The 18764-nt window shown below is 45.1% G+C and overlaps 1 protein-coding gene across 6 annotated transcripts in view; it reads left to right on the forward strand.

The window, feature by feature from the left end:
- LOC148661779 (leucine zipper putative tumor suppressor 2 homolog) overlaps positions 1 to 18764 on the forward strand; it is an 80566-nt gene that overhangs the window by 36907 nt on the left and 24895 nt on the right. Inside the window, exon 1 of one of the 6 annotated variants that reach the window (XM_088636032.1) lies at positions 5060 to 5268. The exons of the other annotated variants lie outside the window; for them this stretch is intronic. The gene's annotated coding sequence lies outside the window, so the exon portion shown is untranslated. Of the gene's footprint in view, positions 1 to 5059; positions 5269 to 18764 lie in introns of those variants that run through there. 6 annotated transcript variants of the gene reach the window in all.

Consider the following 18764-nt stretch of genomic DNA (forward strand, 5'->3'; position numbering starts at 1 on the left):
AGGCCTCTCGTTGTGTAGAAGGGTTTTTTCTTATCGTTTCTTAGCAGGACTTTCCTAGCTCTCAGGATACACCAGATCCTGTCCTCTCATTTTACAGAGCGCTCTCATCTGCGGGGGTCCGTGGCGCTGGTGGGTGGGAGTGCATGTACAGGGTGCCTCTGCTGGCCCAGTCAAAAGCTCTTTATTTTTGTGGGTCTTTGGCTGGAATCTCTGGGATGGATGTGGTCTTGTATTAGATCTTTTCTGGTTGGAGAAGAGGGGAGGAAGGAAGCTTAAAATAACAGATATACAGGACAGCACTGCGTTGGGGTAGCTCTGCCTAATAACACGTTAGAAACAAAAGCGGCCCCGGTCACCAGCGTGCTAAGAGTCACTAGAGAGTGAATTAGCCCTCCTGGCAAGGCAAACAGCCCTGTCGCCCACCCTGCCTTTGTGGCGAGATTTATGATGGAGCAGTTGCGTCTCTGCGCGGGTGTGCTTCTCTTTTATAGGCGTCTTGTGTTACATCCTCCTCTCTGTTGTGATGATGGTGAGGTGTGAATGAACAGGCTGGCCCCCCTTCACCAGCCCGGCTCAGCCTCCCCCCACGTTTTAATGTGTGTGTGGACTCATTAAAGAAAGAGCCTTAATGGAAACTCAAACGTCCTGAAAATTAGACAAGAGGGGCTTATTTAAAAGAGCAGCGGAGTCCAGGATTCCCCAAACCCGACGAACAGCTGGCCCACTACCTGCAGGCTAGTGGTGATGTCAGCCAGGGACTAGCTGCTCTGACCAATCAGTGCTGTAGCTCCTGTAGGTTGCCACGGAGCTTGTAACATATCTGAAGATGATTGGCTACACAAATGGGCCGGTCAGAGAATCTGGTCACTGTGAGCCAGCAAGGTGTTGGCACAACTGGCGATTCCAGAGTGGCTGGGTACATTAGATATGGAGGGTAAGTTCGAAACGAAGAAGGCTTTTGTGATTCGAGATAGGCGCTCTTTTCTCTATATCACTTCCACCACCATGTTGCCCCGCTAGGATTTGATGTGATCGCTTGCAGGCTGAGAACCACACAGCTTCAGAGAATTTGACGCAACCTGGGTTTCAAGGGTGGTGACATCAGTTCTATAACCGATTCAGTAGCACTGAGGCCTGTCACAGAGCGGGTTCCACCTTCAGCAGATTGTGTCTGTGTCCGTGCTGCACGGCACCCCTGACACATTAAAATGAGCATTCAGTCTCGGTGAAGGAATGGTAGACATGATACAACATTGTTTCAGTACACACAGGGCCTGAAAAAGGTGCTCTTACAGGGGCTAATGATAGTACCACTGAAGCAGAAATACTGAGAAAAAGTACAGCATTTGCCTTACTTTGGGTGTGTTTATTTTAATATAGAAGAGCCTTATACAGATTTGATCATCTTGTTCTTTTCAGTCTGGAAGCCTGTTGTATGTGAGCTGATGGTACTGTATAATATGCTGAAGTATCTTTTAATAGATTTCTGAATCATTACATATTCCAGCTTCAATTACAGTATATACCCTAACTATTAAAGCAAATGCTTCAGATAGACAAAAATGATTTTAAATCTGAAAAAACGTATTTAAAAATGCACTGGTGTGTAATGTCATAGCATTGCTAGTGCTGTGATCGGTTGCTCTAGTGAAACCACAGGTGGTTGTGAAATTCAAAGCTCTCTGTGTTGTGATCGCAGAACAGAGTGGGAGAATTAGAGGAGGGAGACGTGGTCGAAATAGGAGTGTGTTTAGATTTTCTCGTCCTCTTACTGTGGGGGTCAGTGCCAGAGGCTAAGTAGAGCCTGTCTGAGCACGTGCTGCGCCTCTCTATGGGGTTTTGTTGTCTGATACTCTGTCTACTGGTGAATACTTTGCAACAGAGCTCTAAAAGAGCTCTGAAGTCTGAAGGCTCTGGAGTATGAAGACATGGAATCGATTCAGAACCTCGTGAGCGGTGCTGGTTTGGTTTCAGTGTACTGGTTGTTGTTTTCCTGAGTGGATGATAAGTGTCCGACTCAGATCCCCCAGCAGAAAGAGAGGTGGAGCAAGGGAGAGGAAGAGGAGGTATAGACTCCGATTGAGGGGGTGGACATGCATGTTTTCCTAGTAGGGTGTCTGGCTCTAAAACACTAAGATCCTACTGCATCTAGTTAGGTGCTGCATTAGGCTTAGTTCTAGAAAAAGCATATTTTGAAAAATGACCCCTTTGAAGTTAAAAGAAAATACATTGTGCTTAGATCACATCCTTTAGATTGAATTTATGAGTACAGCACCCCCCATTTGACTAGTTTATATAGCTAAGTGAATTATTATTGTATTGTAGTATTATTGGTAGAATACAACACCTTGCTGAGGATTACCCTAGCAGTGCCTGGCTTCTAAACCTTACCAGTACTCCATTCTGTTCTGAGAGCTGTTTAATGCTTTCATCAACCATCATAATATACAGTAGGTAAACACAGGGTCTGCCGTGTCTCTCGCTCGCGCACAGGGTGGGTCGTGTCTCTAGCTCATACATGGCAGGATGCTCTTGTCTCTCCATAGAGTCGATTGTGCCAATCTACTGGGTCTGCCTTTCCTCTCCCTTGCACACAGGGTCGGTCATAACTCCTGCTGGCACACAGCATCGGTTTTCACTTTAAGTTAAGTGAACTTATATCCATGAGAGATTTAACTGAAACCACCTAAATAAATCAAATGATGATGCTGCTGAAAACCAGCAACACCGCAATTGCTGTGGCAGGGACCTGTCATGTTGCAGTGGGCAGCTGTGTTGTAAATATCTGCCATCCAGGTTTCCATGAGACCCTTTTAGTTCAGAGCTCTCTGATTCCAGTCTGGGATGTGTCATTAGCTGGTTGTGAGCAGAGTGGCCTAAGAAGGGGCACGTGGTTGGCTGCCATGTTGAGGTGGGCTCAGAGCCGGATCTGGTTGCTGCGAAACCACAACCCCTGAGAGAAAGTGTAACTCTACAGCCAGTGTCGCACGACATGTGGTGCGAGGAAGTGCTCGCTTCATGTGGTTGGTGTTTCAGCCTACATCCATGATGAAACCAGGGGTGTAGATGAGTCCTAACTGTGATCACTTAGAATGAACATGAATCAGGAGCTGCTTAAGTGCAAGGCACTGTTTCGTATCGAGGCTGATGTTGTGTCTCTGGTGTTCAAGGCTGCTGATTTTAAAGTGGCTTGGTCCCCCTCTAACCACAGGGCCCCTGATCTCGCTTTCTGCCCCCTCCCATTCCCCCTGTCCTGTAACCGGACAGAAAGCGCTAAGTGGCAGGACCCTGGCTGGGGGGTTTCTTTAGAAGATAGCAGGCCTCTCATTATGCGGATCTCGGCCTGGCTCTGTGTGGCTGAGCTGCTACAGCCAGCTCAGGCTAATCACATCACTCATTTCGAGGGGATTAGACAAGATCTTTGGCTTTTGTCCGAGAATGTTATTATTTTGCTTTGAAAAAGAAAGTCCATTCACATCATTATTTTTAATGGTGGCCTTAGTAGGGGGAGGTTTTTTCTCTTAATAGAAACTCAAGGAAATTCATTTCTTTTCTTGAAAACTGTCACACCTCCCCCTGCTAATGAAAAGCTCCCCCCCCCCCGATGCTTTTTAAAATGGGCATAATATTGCATATTAGTCATGTAGAGCTACACCAGCTTAGAAGCAGTTAGACATCAGGCACATGCTTGTAGAATTTATGGGACACGGTGTTTATCATACTTAATCTTGCAGGTGTTGTGCACTTGTGTCATATGCTAACATACCTTGCCTGGGGACAGCCTGTGCTTGTCAAACACACTCGTTTCCACTGTGCCTGGGGCAGAACACACACGTACAAGCCTGCAGCACTCCGCCACACTCTTGTGACTGTGTCAAGTAATTCACTCTGAAAAGGGTGAGGAGTTGACATCCGTGGGCAGAGTGCTGTATTCTGAAGAGCCCCGTTTTTTATCCTGATTAAAAAAAGATGCCGTTTGCAGTTACAGGGGCTGTGTCATTCACCTGTCAGCCACTTCCAATTACAGCAGATACGCTGCTGCTGCTAGTTTATTCTGAAAGAAACAGTGTGCTGCTTCAGAGGCAACATCGCTAAGCCTGTGTCTTTCTGTGTATGACTGTGTGCCTGTGTGGAAATCAGGATAGTTCCTGCTTAAGGCCACATCACTCTGTAAACACGCAACGTTTACTCTATGGCCATCAGGCACGAAACGCCAGTGATGCCAGCACTTTCACTTAGAAGGCATTGCTTTGTGAGGCAGGACACGTGAGGCACTGATGTTGTTAGGAGCTGCAGGCACCTGGCCGCTCCTGAAAGCACCACCTACAGTACTGTATAGGAGCTGAGCACCCCATTCCTGTGTGCAAGAATATGAATCTGTGGGTCGGTAACGGGATCTGTGCATGCATCGAAGTCAGTTTGCTCTGGAGCCGGAATTTTCCAAAACAAACAGACTGAAGCCGTTCATCATCGTGGGCGAAGATCTTGACACCCTGGAAGCCAGTCCTCCAAGCAGCTCGCCTTGCGAGACAAAAATCTAACAGATGGTTGAGCTGTGTCACGTTAGAATTTGGGCTGGATTTTCACAGAGATCCTGTGAAAAGTCAAGCTTCCACTGCGAAACAGCTGAGGAGGCCCCCGGCAACGTCCCCCGTGGTGAAATTTGCTGAGAACCGTGGGGCTTTCTAAATGTTGCGTGTCTTCATCTTGGTAAACTTTCATAAGGTTGTCATTTAGAAAAGTTTGGCCAACGCAGTGCACGGCATTAACCCTTTTTATCCCTGCGCAGGGTTAATCGAGAATATTAGTAATGGAGGCCCCTGGGCCTTCTCCTCCTCCTTCAGCTGCTTGGGCTGGGGGATGTGAAGGCAAACTGAGAGAGAGCACAAGCCAGGGCTGTTTAGAAGAAGGGAACCTGTGTGTGAGTGAGAGGGAGAGAGGGGGAGGAGGAGGCCGGGACAGAAAGTGAGAGGGGAGGGAGGAGAGAAGAGAGGTGGGGGTGGTGCCAGGGCAGACACTGGAAGAGGAGAGGAAGGGGAGGGAAGAGGGGGAGATCTCATTCAAACTCCTTGTGCTGCTCTCTGAGCGCACACACGCTCCAACGCCGCCGGAGGAGGCGCGCACACACAAAGGGAAGGATAAGTTCGGGAAAGAGGAGAGAGAGAGAGCCAGCGAGGGAGGCAGAGCAGTCTCGAGTGGCTTCAGTTCCAGCTGGGTCTGTGCGGGCTTCCCGAGGACAGGAGACAGCCATGCAGGAGCCGGGCAGGGGTACGTGCCGGCGAAGACCTCGCTCACTCCAGCGAGTCAGGGAGAAGGGGAGAGAGGCGTGGGGGAGAAAGTGCAGTGTCTGAATGAACTGCACACTTCTCTGTGGGGCTGCGAGTCCAGTGATGGGGTGGGAGAGAGGAGAGAGGGGGGGGAAAAAGGGCAGGCGTCTTCAGATTTCAACAAGTTTCCAGCGTAAGAACTCCCCGTCAGGGTGTCAGCTGTGTGAAACGGTGATTCTGGGAGAGTGGTGTAGCTGCCTGAAAAAAGAAGATGGAATCGATATTGCCAAACGGCTAACTAAAATATGACGCCTGATGGGGCAACATTTTTTTTAAGCTCAGCTGTTGGAAAAGTGATTTGATGTGAGGGGTTCTTTGTCTGCTGACTTTAAAACCGAAAAAGGCGCAGACAGTTACATGCAGAGGAAACCACGCGAGGAATGTAGAGTTTGCCAAGGGTGTTTGGGAGGAAAGAGAGAGACAGTTAAAGAATTATTTATCGCAAACTCTGCCTGTGTGTGCTGTGGAATAGGAGACTTCAGAAAGGCCTCTAGTTGATGTGTTTTACTGTAACTCCCAGGATTTTTTTTTTCCACTTTAAAGGACTTGGTAATGTCGCTGATATTTGATCAGTGCTTGGAAAAGAAACCATCTTTCATCTTATGTGGCAGCCGGGAGGCAGGCTTTAAAGGTGGAAGTTTGAGATGGAAATAAAAGTTGTATGTGTTTTAACTCGGAGGCAGAAGAAAGAGTGTATGTTCGGCTCGTCCTAGGACAGCACGCTGATAACTGGCCTGGATGGAGGCTATGATCCTGTGTCCACTGCTTGTAAACAAAGGGGTACTTCAGGCCTACTAGTGTTGAAGGGGTACTATGTCCGAGGACAACATCTGTTTGATGAAGCTACCGTTTCTTCTTTCAGATTCATAAACTGGTGCATTTTTATTAACTGTGTTAATGGTAATTATTATTTAGAGCGTGTTTCTTTGGTTTTACTTGAAAGTGCTTTTGCAAAATGAATGGTAAGGATCCTGGCTGGTGTCAGCAACTGGTGCTTGTTTACTCTGCAGGCTTCTCAAAGCAAGTTTATTTTGCTAGAGCTGTTGTGAAACTTCTCCTCTTTATCAACTATTTGTTGCCAGCTGAAATTGACCGAATTCACAGTTCTGCAGTGTAGTGGTGTTATGATCTGGGTTCCCTGAACCTTGTTTTCAGCGGTGAGGACACCGTCTGGGTGTGCACTGTGTTATTGTGCAGCAGTGTAACTATCTGAGGTCCCTTTAGCAGCGTGTTTAGTGGTGAGGACACCGGCTGGGTGTGCACTGTGTTATTGTGCAGCAGTGTAGCTATCTGGGGTCCCGGAGGCAGCGTGTTCAGCAGTGAGGACACTGGCTGGGTGTGTGCTGTGTAGTAGTGCAGCAGATTAGCTATCTGGGGTCCCTGAGGCAGTGTGATGAGAGAAAGTGATGAAGGGTTAAAACAGGAGCTCCAACAGGAACCTCACTGTTGTTACACCACATCAGAGCAAATTAAAATGAGGCTCCTGTTTCATCACCAAAGGCTTGAAGTCCAGTTTGGGAGCCGTGGTCCAGAAGTTCTGTAAGTGGACTCCAGCATATGGGGTTCTCTCTCTTTCGTTGCTTGCTAACACAGAGGTGAGCTACAAGTGTCACCTTGGGAGAAAATGGAAAATTTGGGAAACTGTAACCTCCAGCTTTAACTGATTTAAACAAGTCATACTTTATAGTGTTACTAATAACTCATAACCCATCGAGAATCTTTGGAGAGTGATGTAATTTGGACCCGTGCCTGATGAAGGACCTGTCAGGATTGAGGGGTGCTGTATCACATGATTTCCGGGGATTTCCTGCACTGCGTTTGTCTCCGAGGAAGGTGCCACACACACAGTATAGCTGTGACTCACTAATCCCAGTTGGGCTCTGCAGAACAACTCATCACTGTGGTGGGCAGTCTCCTGACAAATTTTTCATGGAACATGTTTATGAAATGGGTTTTGCACCCGCTAAGAAACAGCAAAAGTTATTTTATTGTCATCCTGTTGAGATCCTTTCTCTGGCAGTGGCCTGGATTGCTCCTGAAAACTGCTGTGGTATCCCATAGCCCCAGTTAGCAGCGGAAGTGTGTAGAGAGCCTGGGTTCCAGCTCAGTTCCTGGGAGGTTGGGGGCTGATCCTGCTCTGTCTTGGAAAAAGCAAATCAACAGAACAGATTTTTTTTTCCTTTCACACATAAATGCCAATGTGAAAATCGGTGAACTTGGAAAACAATCCAGGCTGAGTCAGTGTCTGCATGAGAAACTCCCCGATCTCCGCCTGGTCCTGGTGGGGTTTTGCAAGACGCTGTGACTGAGCAGGACAGATTGAGCCGAAGCTTGGGGAAGGGGTCAACAGTAAAGGTCGAACAGAAGTAAGAAATTGTATAATTAGTATTTATAACTATTGCTAGAAGTGGCAGTCTGATAAAGGTGTCAAAACCACTATTCTTGCAGTGAGAACAGACCTGTAAGTCAGCAACGAGCTGAAACAGGTGGGGGAGTTTCTGATTTCTTTAGAAAGGGCCAGGAGCTCTCTTGTCTCTTCCCCAGTCCCAAATGTTCTGGAGTCACATGTTCTGTTTGGGATTTAGGTCTTTATTCTGCCTCTGTTGGTGGTTGGGAGGATTTAGACTGGCCTGAAGAAGGAGTCCGGAGGATGTGTTCCTCCCTCTCTGTGCTCGCTATAGGGAGCCGGGGCTGTGTGTGGAGATAGGGGGGTGATAGGGGGGTCGTCTTCTAGATCGATCACCCCATCACACAATTCTCCCAAACCCTGTGCCTCACAGTGTTTTTCACCATGAAGAGGGTTTTTTTCCCCGTGAATGACTCTGGATCTGTCTACTTTGTATTAAATGTGACTTATACGTGTAATTTGAGGAAGTGATGTTGGGTCTCCTATGACTAAGGCTCCAGGACATCTGTTTTAGCTGGGATGCATGAGCTGTGGAATGCACCATATCTGATAAAGAGGTAAATAGGTTATTATTTTCCTATGAGATAATCGGGAAGGAGGTTGCGTGTCTTTTCATATTCATTTTTAGGTTTAAGAGTCTTGTCAATTACAATGTACATGTTGCGGAGAAAATCCAGTTCTCCACACTCAGCAGTGTATCTTCTGCCAGCACATCTAGATCAGGCTTAAGGCCAAGGTACCAGCTACTGCCATGTTGGTGCCTTCTCTCTTTGGTGCTTGTTGTTTTGTCACATTTGATGTTTGAGTTACTTTTGTAAAGCGGGTTTCTTTTTATTTAAGGGCAGAGGTCTGTATGAGAACCCTTCTGCAAGAAGACTATTCTGAGAGCTTTTTGAGAACTAAAGGCACACATTGCAATTAACTGCATCGTACAGCGCCCCTTTGTCAAGACTGCATTTGTAAAATGTGGTTCTTCCCCCGCGATGACAGGCCTCTAATGGTGTTTTTGGTGTGAGTGGTATGTGCTCCTTTGTGAAACAGTTCACAGAGAGTAGAGCCGGGATGCTGGGATCCCCTCCCACATCTCTGCTCGGTCCTGAAAGCTTGTCAGTGGGAACCTGTGTCTCCCCCCTCCCCTCGGCTGTCGCCAGTCCTGCTTTCATTAGCAGCTCTGTAAACAAGAGCCCCCCCAGGCCTGTACAGATCTGCCTCAGTGCCTTTAATATGAAATACCAGGAGTGGGAGGGCTTTAAGCAGGCTGTGGGCAGTGGAGGAAGGCCTTCTCTTTCTGTCTGGAGAGAGATCACACATGTCCTAGCTCAGACTCTCACAATTTTAGAGCTGGAAACTGTTTTATCCATCTGTCCATCCATTTTCGAATCACTTTATCCAATTCAGGGTCACGGGGGAGACAGAGTCTGTCCCGGCAAGCAACCAGCTCTAGGCGGGGTGTGTCACCCTAGAAAGGACACCCGTCCATTACGGGGCACACACTCACACCAGGACCAGTTTTCCCAGAAATCAGTTAACCTACTTGCGTGTCTTTGGGAGGAAACCCCCGCAAACACCCAGATAGCACCCCAGCAACTGAACCCAGGGCCCCAGTGCTGCAAGGCAACAATGCACACCACTGCACCACCCATGTTTTCACATCTCCCCAACAATTTCCAATAATCGATGCAGCTTAAACAGGCAGATTCAGAGCATAATACTGGGACCTGCTTGACTGTCCACCTACAGTACAAGGCCACCTACACTTGCAAAGATGCTATTGAGGATGGAATAAAATTCCTTAAATCCTGCTGTTTGACATACTGTATATGCTATATTCTGTAAATTGAAAGCAGTTTTTAGGAGTCACATGTTCTTCAGAATTGTCTGCAATTTAATTGGTGTTAAAAAGTTGTACTTGCTCCTTTGTAATAAGACAACAGGGATCCTTTGTTCACTTTGTAAAACGTGTCGGTCTCTTTTTTCCAGTGTTTTCTTAGACTATTGCGAAACAGTAAATCCAATTTAAGCACTTGCCATGAGACGAGGCCTTTTTTTTTTGTCTCCCAGTCCTGCTTTTATCAGGAGAGCTTTCTGAAATGTGTACATTGTGTACTTTGGCATTGCCCAGTGTCCTTCAGGCTGCCCACAGCTGCTGCAGCTGAACAGTACATAGTGATTACTGGTTAGATGACAGGAGAGACGCTTCTGCTTAGTCAGTAACTTTTTTAGAACTGATAGAAGTCTGACAGCACTTCAACTCCACCTTCTCGTAGGAGACCATATAGCCTGCTGACTGTCCTGAATTCAGGCTGTGCGTCCCAGGGTCTACTCACTCTGAGTTACCCTGAACTCCTGAACCCGAACAAGTAACTGAACCTCCTTGTGCTGTGTCCCTTAGATGAAACTTCAGACTTGTGGCCTCTTTTGAAGTATTCCTCTGTGATAGTTCCGGTTTATTACCTTCTAAACAAGTAATTATTATAATAATTCCTTACACTTACTGTATATAGCTCTTTTCTGTTAACTCCACTCAAAGCTCTTTACAGGTAATGGGGACGCCCCTCCACTGCCACCAATGTGCAGCCCCACCTGGATGATGTGACAGCAGCCACAGTGCACCAGTACACTCACCACACATCAGCTATCAGTGGGGATTAGAGCAGAGTGATGAAGCCAATTCATAGATGGGGATTTTTAGGAGGCCATGATTGGTAAGGGCCAATGGGAAATTTGGCCAGGACGCTGGGATGACACCCCTACTCTTTTCGAGAAACTCCCTGGGATTTTTAATGACCAAAGAGAGTGAGGACCTCAGTTTTACGTCTTATCCGAAGGACGGCACCTTTTTTTTACTGTATAGTGTCCCTTTCACTATACTGGGGCATTAGGACCCACACAGAAGGCAGGGTGAGCACCCCCTGCTGGCCCCACTAACACCTCTTTGAGCATCAACTTAAGTTTTTCCGAAGAGGTCTCCCATCCAGGTGCTGGCTAGGCTCACACCCTCTGAGCTTCAGTGTGTTGCCAGTTGTAAGTTGCGCGGTGTTATAGCTAGCTGTTGGTGTTAGCGTTCGTTTTTTTTACAGTAGTTTTAGTTTTTAGACTGAACCTTTTCAGTCTTGAACATAGAAAAGACTATGGGGGGACCTGATTCAAGAATTCAGAATCCTCAAAGGCATTAATAAAGTCAACCCAGAGAACCTCTTTAGAACCGACAGTGCAACACAAACCAAGAGGGCACAAGGTGATTCTATGCAGAAGTGCACATGAATAGGAGGTGTGTCTTTACCCAAAGAGTTGTAGGAGTATGAAACTAACTACCCAGCCATGATGTTGAAACCGATACTTTGGCTTCTTTCAAGAAACGGATTAGATCCTCAGATCAGTTGAGATACTAACTTCCAAGCGTGTTAGATGGGTAGAATCCCCTCCTCTTGTCCTGTTCTTTTTTTCTTATGTTCCTTTCTGTACTCGACCTTGCCTCTGTTTTCCAGCGCCTGGGTTTGCGCCTGCATATTGTGTTCGTTTGTCTTGAGTTACAGTAAATGTCTTCGACTGCCTATTTTTAGCCGTTGCTGCAGGCTGCGTGATTACGCAACCCACTGACCTATCCCCCCAAGCCCTGCTTCATGCCAGCACCCTCACGTGTTTCTGTTTAACTGGTGTTGTCTTCAGAGCCCGCCCTGACGCTGGGGGAGCAGCGCATCTGGAGGTTTGTGCTGCTCTTGGAGGAGTGTAGCTGGTGAACTAGGTGCTTCACGAGACCAAGCAGTTCGCTCAGCAGTAGTGTGATCGATCCCAGGAATTACAGCGAGCTGTAATAAAAGTGTCTGGGTACTGTACTTAATGACCTCGTAGTACAGAGTGCTGGTGCTCTGTGGGTATTCTAGGAAGGTGACATGTTGAGGTTTTAGCCATGTGAACAGTCCCATCATTCCCAGTCTCCAGTTTTCTGTGCATGTGAGTGTGCGTGTGTGTGCGCACGTTTGTAAGCGTGTGCTTGCACACAGCAGCCTGACGCAGTTGCTATGATTTATTTCTTCGGCGTCTGTTCAAGCTGAATGATTCAGAACTTCTCAGTGCACTTAACAAAGGGTAGTTCATATGTGCTGAACAGCTTTCAAACAAGATAATTTTCACGTTTGGGTCACTTGAAAATGTATCACTCTAGTGTTTGCGTATTCAGTTTACACCCCAAAACAGAGTGAAATCTTGACTTTCCACACCATTTGCCTGTGGTATGAATATCTTGTGCGCACAAAAATGCAGATACAGATACTGTACCTGTATAAAATGTTTATAATTATATTCATTATTTTTAGAATTAGAATATTAAATGTATATTAAAAATAAAAGTAAAATCATAATCTTAAAAATAATTATTTAAATTTAAATATATAAATTACACACACCTGAAGAGCTCACACCTGAAGAAGGCTCCACGGCCGAAACGTTGTGTTTTTTTTCTCTTTTCAGCATGGAATAAACCTATTACCTGTTCCTTTGCAGCCTACACATGCTGACGCAGCTACCCACCTAAATTATATTCATATATATATATATTTATATATATATCATGTAGGGGAGGCAAAGCCAGTCCTGGCAAACAGCGGGCGCAAGGAGGGACACACCCTGGACAGGACACCAGTCCATCGCAGGGCACACACAGACACACACACAACAGGGCCAGGTTTCCCAGAAGCCCCTTAACCTCCTAATATGTCTTTGGACTGTGGGAGGAATCTGGAGCACCTGCAAGAAACCCACATAAGCACAAGGAGAACATACAGACACTTTTCCACCCTTGTGCAGTTAGGTTATGGTTGTGTCGAGTGGTAAAATGCTTGACATCTTTTATGGACAGGACAACACTGATTGTTAAGTGCGATATAGAAATCTAAAAGATAGCATCTAGGCATTTACTGTAGATGTTAACAGTTAGCTGATGCATCACATGCTACTGTGTTTATGCCTGTTCCCTTTTGTGCATTTTATTTCTGGGTCAAGACTTGCTTTTTATAGTAAGGCAGGACTCGATGTTATTCTAAAGCATGAGAGCTATACTTCTTCAGGGAGTCATTAGCCAATGATGCTGAACACAAGACTAGTTCCTTCAAACAGAACTCTTATTGATGAGCAGAAGGAGCGTTGCTTGCTTGCTCATCAGAGAAACGTTTGCCTTTCCAGAGGCAGTGTGAGGGGCCCACACCTAATGACCACACCAGAGTCCTGGCTCAGTAGCGGGTCAGATATATGTCTGCAGCAGCTCAGAGTGTCCCGCAGGTCTGGGGCTCTGCAAACTGCCCCATGGGCCCAGACAGCCGAGTGCCATGACTCTCATTAACCTCAGTCAGAGCCAGAAGAGACATGTTTGTGTTTCGGGGTCATCCCAGTAGAGGTTATTTTGTAGAAACTTAAATGAACATGATTGGTGACAACTGGCAGAATCTCATCTCATAGATATGGTATTCTTTCTGCATGTCTTCCTGGACTGTTGTGGAAGGTTTCGGGATGGGATGTGTTTGAGCACTCCGTATCTCTATTGGACTTGCACAGGCTTCTGTTTCACATCAGGTGGCACAAATTCTCAGAGTTTTAATTCCTATTTAAAACTATGAACCTACCATTTTGGATAAAATTGTGAAACCCTATAATTCTAAATTGGTGCTGTTATTGTTTTAAAGTACATCATAAATTTATTAATAACCACTTTATTCCAAACACAGTGGTGATTTTATATGTTTTCCTAGTCAATATGTGAGAAGGATCAGTCATTTTGGTGTGGTGAAATTAACTGTGGGAAGTGTTCATTGTAAAAGAATTGCATGTGTGACTCATAAAACCTGTTTTAGATTTCCCATTAAGGTAAGAATAATTCAGAATATTGTTTTTCTGTGTAGATCATGAAGTTGATGAATCCCGAAATTGATCATGTTGCCGTGCAATAGGAATGTGTTTGCATCTCGTTTGGAACCTTGAGAAACAGATTGAAAATAACAAAATTATGTTCCTGAAGAGTAATATGCTTTCAATATAAACCAAAGCTCTTGGCTTAGGAATAAATTGTGAAAGGACAGAGGTCCGTAGGTTGGGCTGAGTTGTTGCCAGCGTGGACTGTTTCCTCCCAGTGGTTTCCTCCCTGCTCTGAGTGAACTCAGTGATTTTCCACAGACAGGCATGGGCCTGGCCAGCCTGGCAATTCCCCCTGCATGAGCTCTTGAACCATTGGGTTTGAAACAATATCCCCACAGTGTTACCACAAAATCCGTTGACCACCACTGTCCACCCAGATGGCACCTTGCCTTCATCTTTGTGGTTAAGCCAAATGCATCGTGCCCTGCATCTGCTTTCCAGTTCATTCATGCTTCCTGCTTTCTTCACGGAAAAAAGCAGCCAGAGGATGTAATGTGGCCTCTGTTTATCTAAAGCCTATTTGTCTATCTAGAAATTTGTGTGAGGCTTCCAGCTTGTCCTTCACTCGGGGGATTAATAGAGCCCAGATGCTTTGAGATGCTAAGGGTTCAGTATGCCCCCCTTTGTCAGCTCCTAAAAACACTCTCAAATTGAGGCTACTCTCCAGGCCTACACTTTGTAGGCCTCAAAACACCATGGCAACCACTCCCTGCCAAAGAGGAGCAAGACTGAATGAAAGGGTATAACTGAGACAAGTTGGTCATAAAACAAAACTTGTCCAAGAACAATTGCCAACCCATTACAGATGTATATAGACTGCTTGTCTGTCTCCAATAAATTTAGTCTCAGCACTGCTCTGGCTTTACTGGTTTTGTAGACCTGTTGGACAAAGTAAATTGGGCTCAATGTGCCAGGAACTCAGAGCAAGTGTGAATGGGACTGCAGTCCTGACAATATAACCTTGACAACTAGAATATTCATTAAAAAAGGGCCCAAACATATTTTTAAAGCTGTTTGTAACCACATAACATAATTATCCTTTTAATAATTATGATAATTATTACTGTCATTATTATAAACCATATGATTATCATCACTACATGATTATTCTGTTCGTATGCATTTCCTGTATATTTTAAGTCTGAAACCCTGGGGCATTTTATATATACAGTGCATATATACATAGCGTTGTAGTGGCTCAGGAACAGTCAAATGACTGTTTATAATACCGTTTTTAAACCTTAATTGGATGGAAGCCTGCTGTTTGCAGCTGCTCACTTCACACCTCAGTACTGGATGTACATCTTTGTTTACGTTCTGATTTAAACCCTAAAATGGTATGATAAAAATGTTTGGGTTTTTTTCTCGTTTGCTATTTCATCACATTTGCTTCTCTTCAACTAATCTTATTTTCTAAGGATATGTTATGTTGCAAACAGCTTCATTCTAGAGAACCGTTCTGAAATCACCCATGATTTCCCCCTTTCACATAACTGGTAGATTCAATGTATCTTCTTCCAAGCAATTGACAGCATGAGGTGTTGAAACAGTGAAGTTGTTTCCGGGTTTGTGAGCTCATTTTCGGTTTGCAGAGTCCCTGAACACTTCATTAAACTGTACATTTTGAACATTTCACTTAAAGAAACTGGGACAGTACAAAGTGGGTCGATAAAGTAACACTCAAATCTGTGTACGTTCTCTTCAGGTTTTTTCTGTATACTGATCACTATAAACTCAAAATGTTGCTAGACCAGTAGGTGGCACTCTTCTTTTTGGCGCAGTATTTCTAAGCCAATGCCTGAGTATGGTGACAGGGGACACGGTACTGTATGAGGTGCCGTCCTGTAGATGAGTCGGAGGTCCCATCTGCTTGTTCTTTACAAAAGTGAAGCATCTTTCAATGCAAGCACTTGTAATTATTATTCATCTATGGAGCCATTTCTACTACCAGTGTCAAAGCTAATACAGGTCAGTGCAATTGGTAGTTGAGGTGAATATGTGGCCTACTTTGTCAAAATGTTCATTTGCCTTGCAATCTGTCTGTAAAGGTGCTGTACTGTAGTGTGGGTGTTTTTTCCCAGGAGCTAGCCTGCTGGCTCAGGATATTGAAAAGATGCTTGTACTCCAGCAACTTAAGCCAAGCTTAAGTGTTTGGGAATCTGTTGGAATCAGATCTAAATGATTGCCGTTGTACTCGATGTAACCTGTCATTAGACTGGACTTTTTGTTTTTGCTCAGTATATCAGACATCATTCCAGAGGTCAGGGCTGACTTTCCTTTTTGGTCACACATGGCCCACAGGCCTCCTTGCCCTTAATGGGCTTTTTAACACTGCCCCACTGTAATTAACTTGACACACAGCGTTCTCACCAGAAGAGAGCTTGGATCAGGAACTATCTAATCAAGACTTTGAGGTTTAAATGATACGGTTGCAAATCAGTCAGGCCAGTGGGCACCATTCCTTCGTGGTCTGGAACAGGAAAGCTCTATCATCATTTTTTATAGATAACTTTTTCCATTTTTTTCATTTATAGCCATGGCATATCCTTATTATTATTGTGTTTCAGAATGGGACCAATTTTTTTGCGCCACGCCTCTGTTGGTAAACTTACAGTGGCCTGATGTTCCCATCTTTGACGTCTGTCATTGCTCTTGGCAACAGGACACGTTCTTGGCATGACGTCAGCTGAGCATTGGGGGCTGCAGCCACTTGGGCTTATCACAGGGTCACAAAAGCGTGTGTGCAGTTCTAATGAAGACCTACAGCACAAAGATAATTCCAGGTCTTGACAAAGACTTGTCGGGTCCTGATAAGAGTAAGGTTATATGCCATGCCTGTTTGCTTCTCATTCGGGCACAGGCAGAGTTTTAGACCTTGTGTTTGTACCTCTAAATTGATAAAGAAACTTAGGAACCCAAATTGTAATGCACGCACCCCAATCTGAGGCAGGACTGAGGTGTTATTTGCTGCTCATTCAACACACTAAGCATAGAAGCACTGAACCAGAAGTACACAAGGCTGTTCCCTGGATCTGTGCACTATTTCTTCCAAACTGCAAAACTCACATTTTCTTCTATACCTGGCAATTTGTAATCTGAATTTTAGAATAGTTCTGAATCTGAATAGTTCATTCAGGTTGTTGGATCTTAAATTTGGAATGAATTAATTTTGGCTAAACTAAGAGTACTGGAAAGTAAATGCGTGACGGAAACTGCAAGCTAAACTCTGGAAGGAGATTCTGGCTTGGGATGTGGTGCTCACATTATATATAGCCCTCTGAAATTATCTGCTGACTGACTTCCAATCGATTTAGAGCTCTTTACCCTTGAAGTTACAAATACTTTCACAGACAGTTACACAGTTTGTGTGGATTAACTCATAGAGTTCTTTCAGTTTGTGGATCTTGAGTTTTCGCAATTGCTATAGCACGGTACTGCACTCTTTGTTTCTGAAACTTTTCTTCAAGGAAAATCGTCTTTTTTTGAGGGGCTCAAGGCACACCTTTTCTCTCTGAAGACACAAGCCCAACAGTGCTGAAAAATGTGTTTATTGACCCTTGCCTGGCCATAATTCTGTGGAGGTAACAGATTCACTATTTATTTGTCTGAAAAACTGCATTGCATGGCCAGGCTCCATCAGATGTTTGGCATATCAGACGTGAAGTGCAAGTCAGATTGTTGGTGGAAGCTGGTGAAATTTTGTCAGTGCAGTCAGAAATGTGTTGGAGCAAGTATTTTCACTTATGAATGCAGTTTGGTTACCTGAGAAATCATGTTTCAGTGTTTCTTTCATGAGGGTCATGAATATGATTAGTTCATATTAACAAAGTAATTGTAAATATCCTTTGAAAAATGGTTGCCTACTGTAGGTATTTAGGAGCTGTTAGTTTTAAAGATGACCCAGAGATTTTGTTAGATGATGTTGCTAGAATGGTCATATTGGTAGATATTCAATCATGTAAAAATTTAATTGAATCTAACCTTTGTTTCAGTTTTGTTCGGAGCCAAGAAAGACGTCTTTTGCACTAGGTAGACATTGAGTAGGCTGAAGCTCAGCAAGGCTGGACCTGATCAGTACTAGGATGAGAAACTAGACTGAGATACTTCCAAGAAAAACAGTTTTCTGCTGCAAGTGGCATTACTGGACCAGTGGGTGGCACTCCTTACTCTGCACCATAATTTGAAAAAAATGCCCCATTGTGGTGACTGGAGACACTGCGCTGTCCTTTGGGTGCCACATGAAACTGAGGTCCTCATTTTTTTATCATTTAAGATCCCAGGTCACTGTTCATGAGAGTAAGGTAGTTACCGTATAACCCTGGTGTCCAGGCTAAATTCCACTCTAGGCTTGTACAATCTGGCCTCCCGTAACGTCCATTTAATTCCACTAATAAAGCAATTGTTCTCCCTCCTCCCCCGGATCCACTGTGTAGTGGGGTTACTGTGTGATACCCAAGTGGGGCTGTACTTCTGTGGGGGATGAAGTGGGTCCCCTCTGGGATTAAAAGGGACTATATTGATGTTTTTTTTTAATTCAGGGGATGTTTGCCAGCATATATTAGATGTTTTTTTTCATAATAGCGTAACTTCAGAAAGAGAGATTCTCAAGATTGCGGCCCAAGGAAGACAGACAAGCACTGCGTCGTTGTTGTTCAAAGATGTGCTTCCTGCAGTGCTCATGGGGTCTGTGAGTTATGTTTGCAGTAGCGCACAATATATTCCCTTTTCTTTATTTAGTGGCCTGACCCCTTCATTGTCTTGTCACATATCATTAGCTGCGAGAGGTGCTAATTGGGACACATCCTGTTCTGTCTGACCACCCAGGCGACCATGGGCTATGTGGAAGCAGGGAGCCTTGTTGTGGAGAGACATGTGAGATCAGGGATGAATGTCACTTGAGGGTGGGGGGTCTCTAAGGCAGCCATGCAGTCTCAACAGTGCAAGTCGACTTGACTTAGGAGAGAAAAATGACCTGCAGGGGGCGATCCTGCAGGCTTCCCAGACTGCTCGGCAGGGGCTGCACTTCTAACATGGTGTGGTTTGTGTGCCGGAGAGACTGTGATGGGAAACCAAAATTACACTTGTAAAACTCTGCAGCCGACACCTGGCGACTGTTTGCTTTC

This window comes from Lepisosteus platostomus, chromosome 6 (genome assembly GCF_059453375.1).
Source record: "Lepisosteus platostomus isolate fLepPlt1 chromosome 6, fLepPlt1.hap1, whole genome shotgun sequence".
Taxonomy (NCBI): domain Eukaryota; kingdom Metazoa; phylum Chordata; class Actinopteri; order Semionotiformes; family Lepisosteidae; genus Lepisosteus; species Lepisosteus platostomus.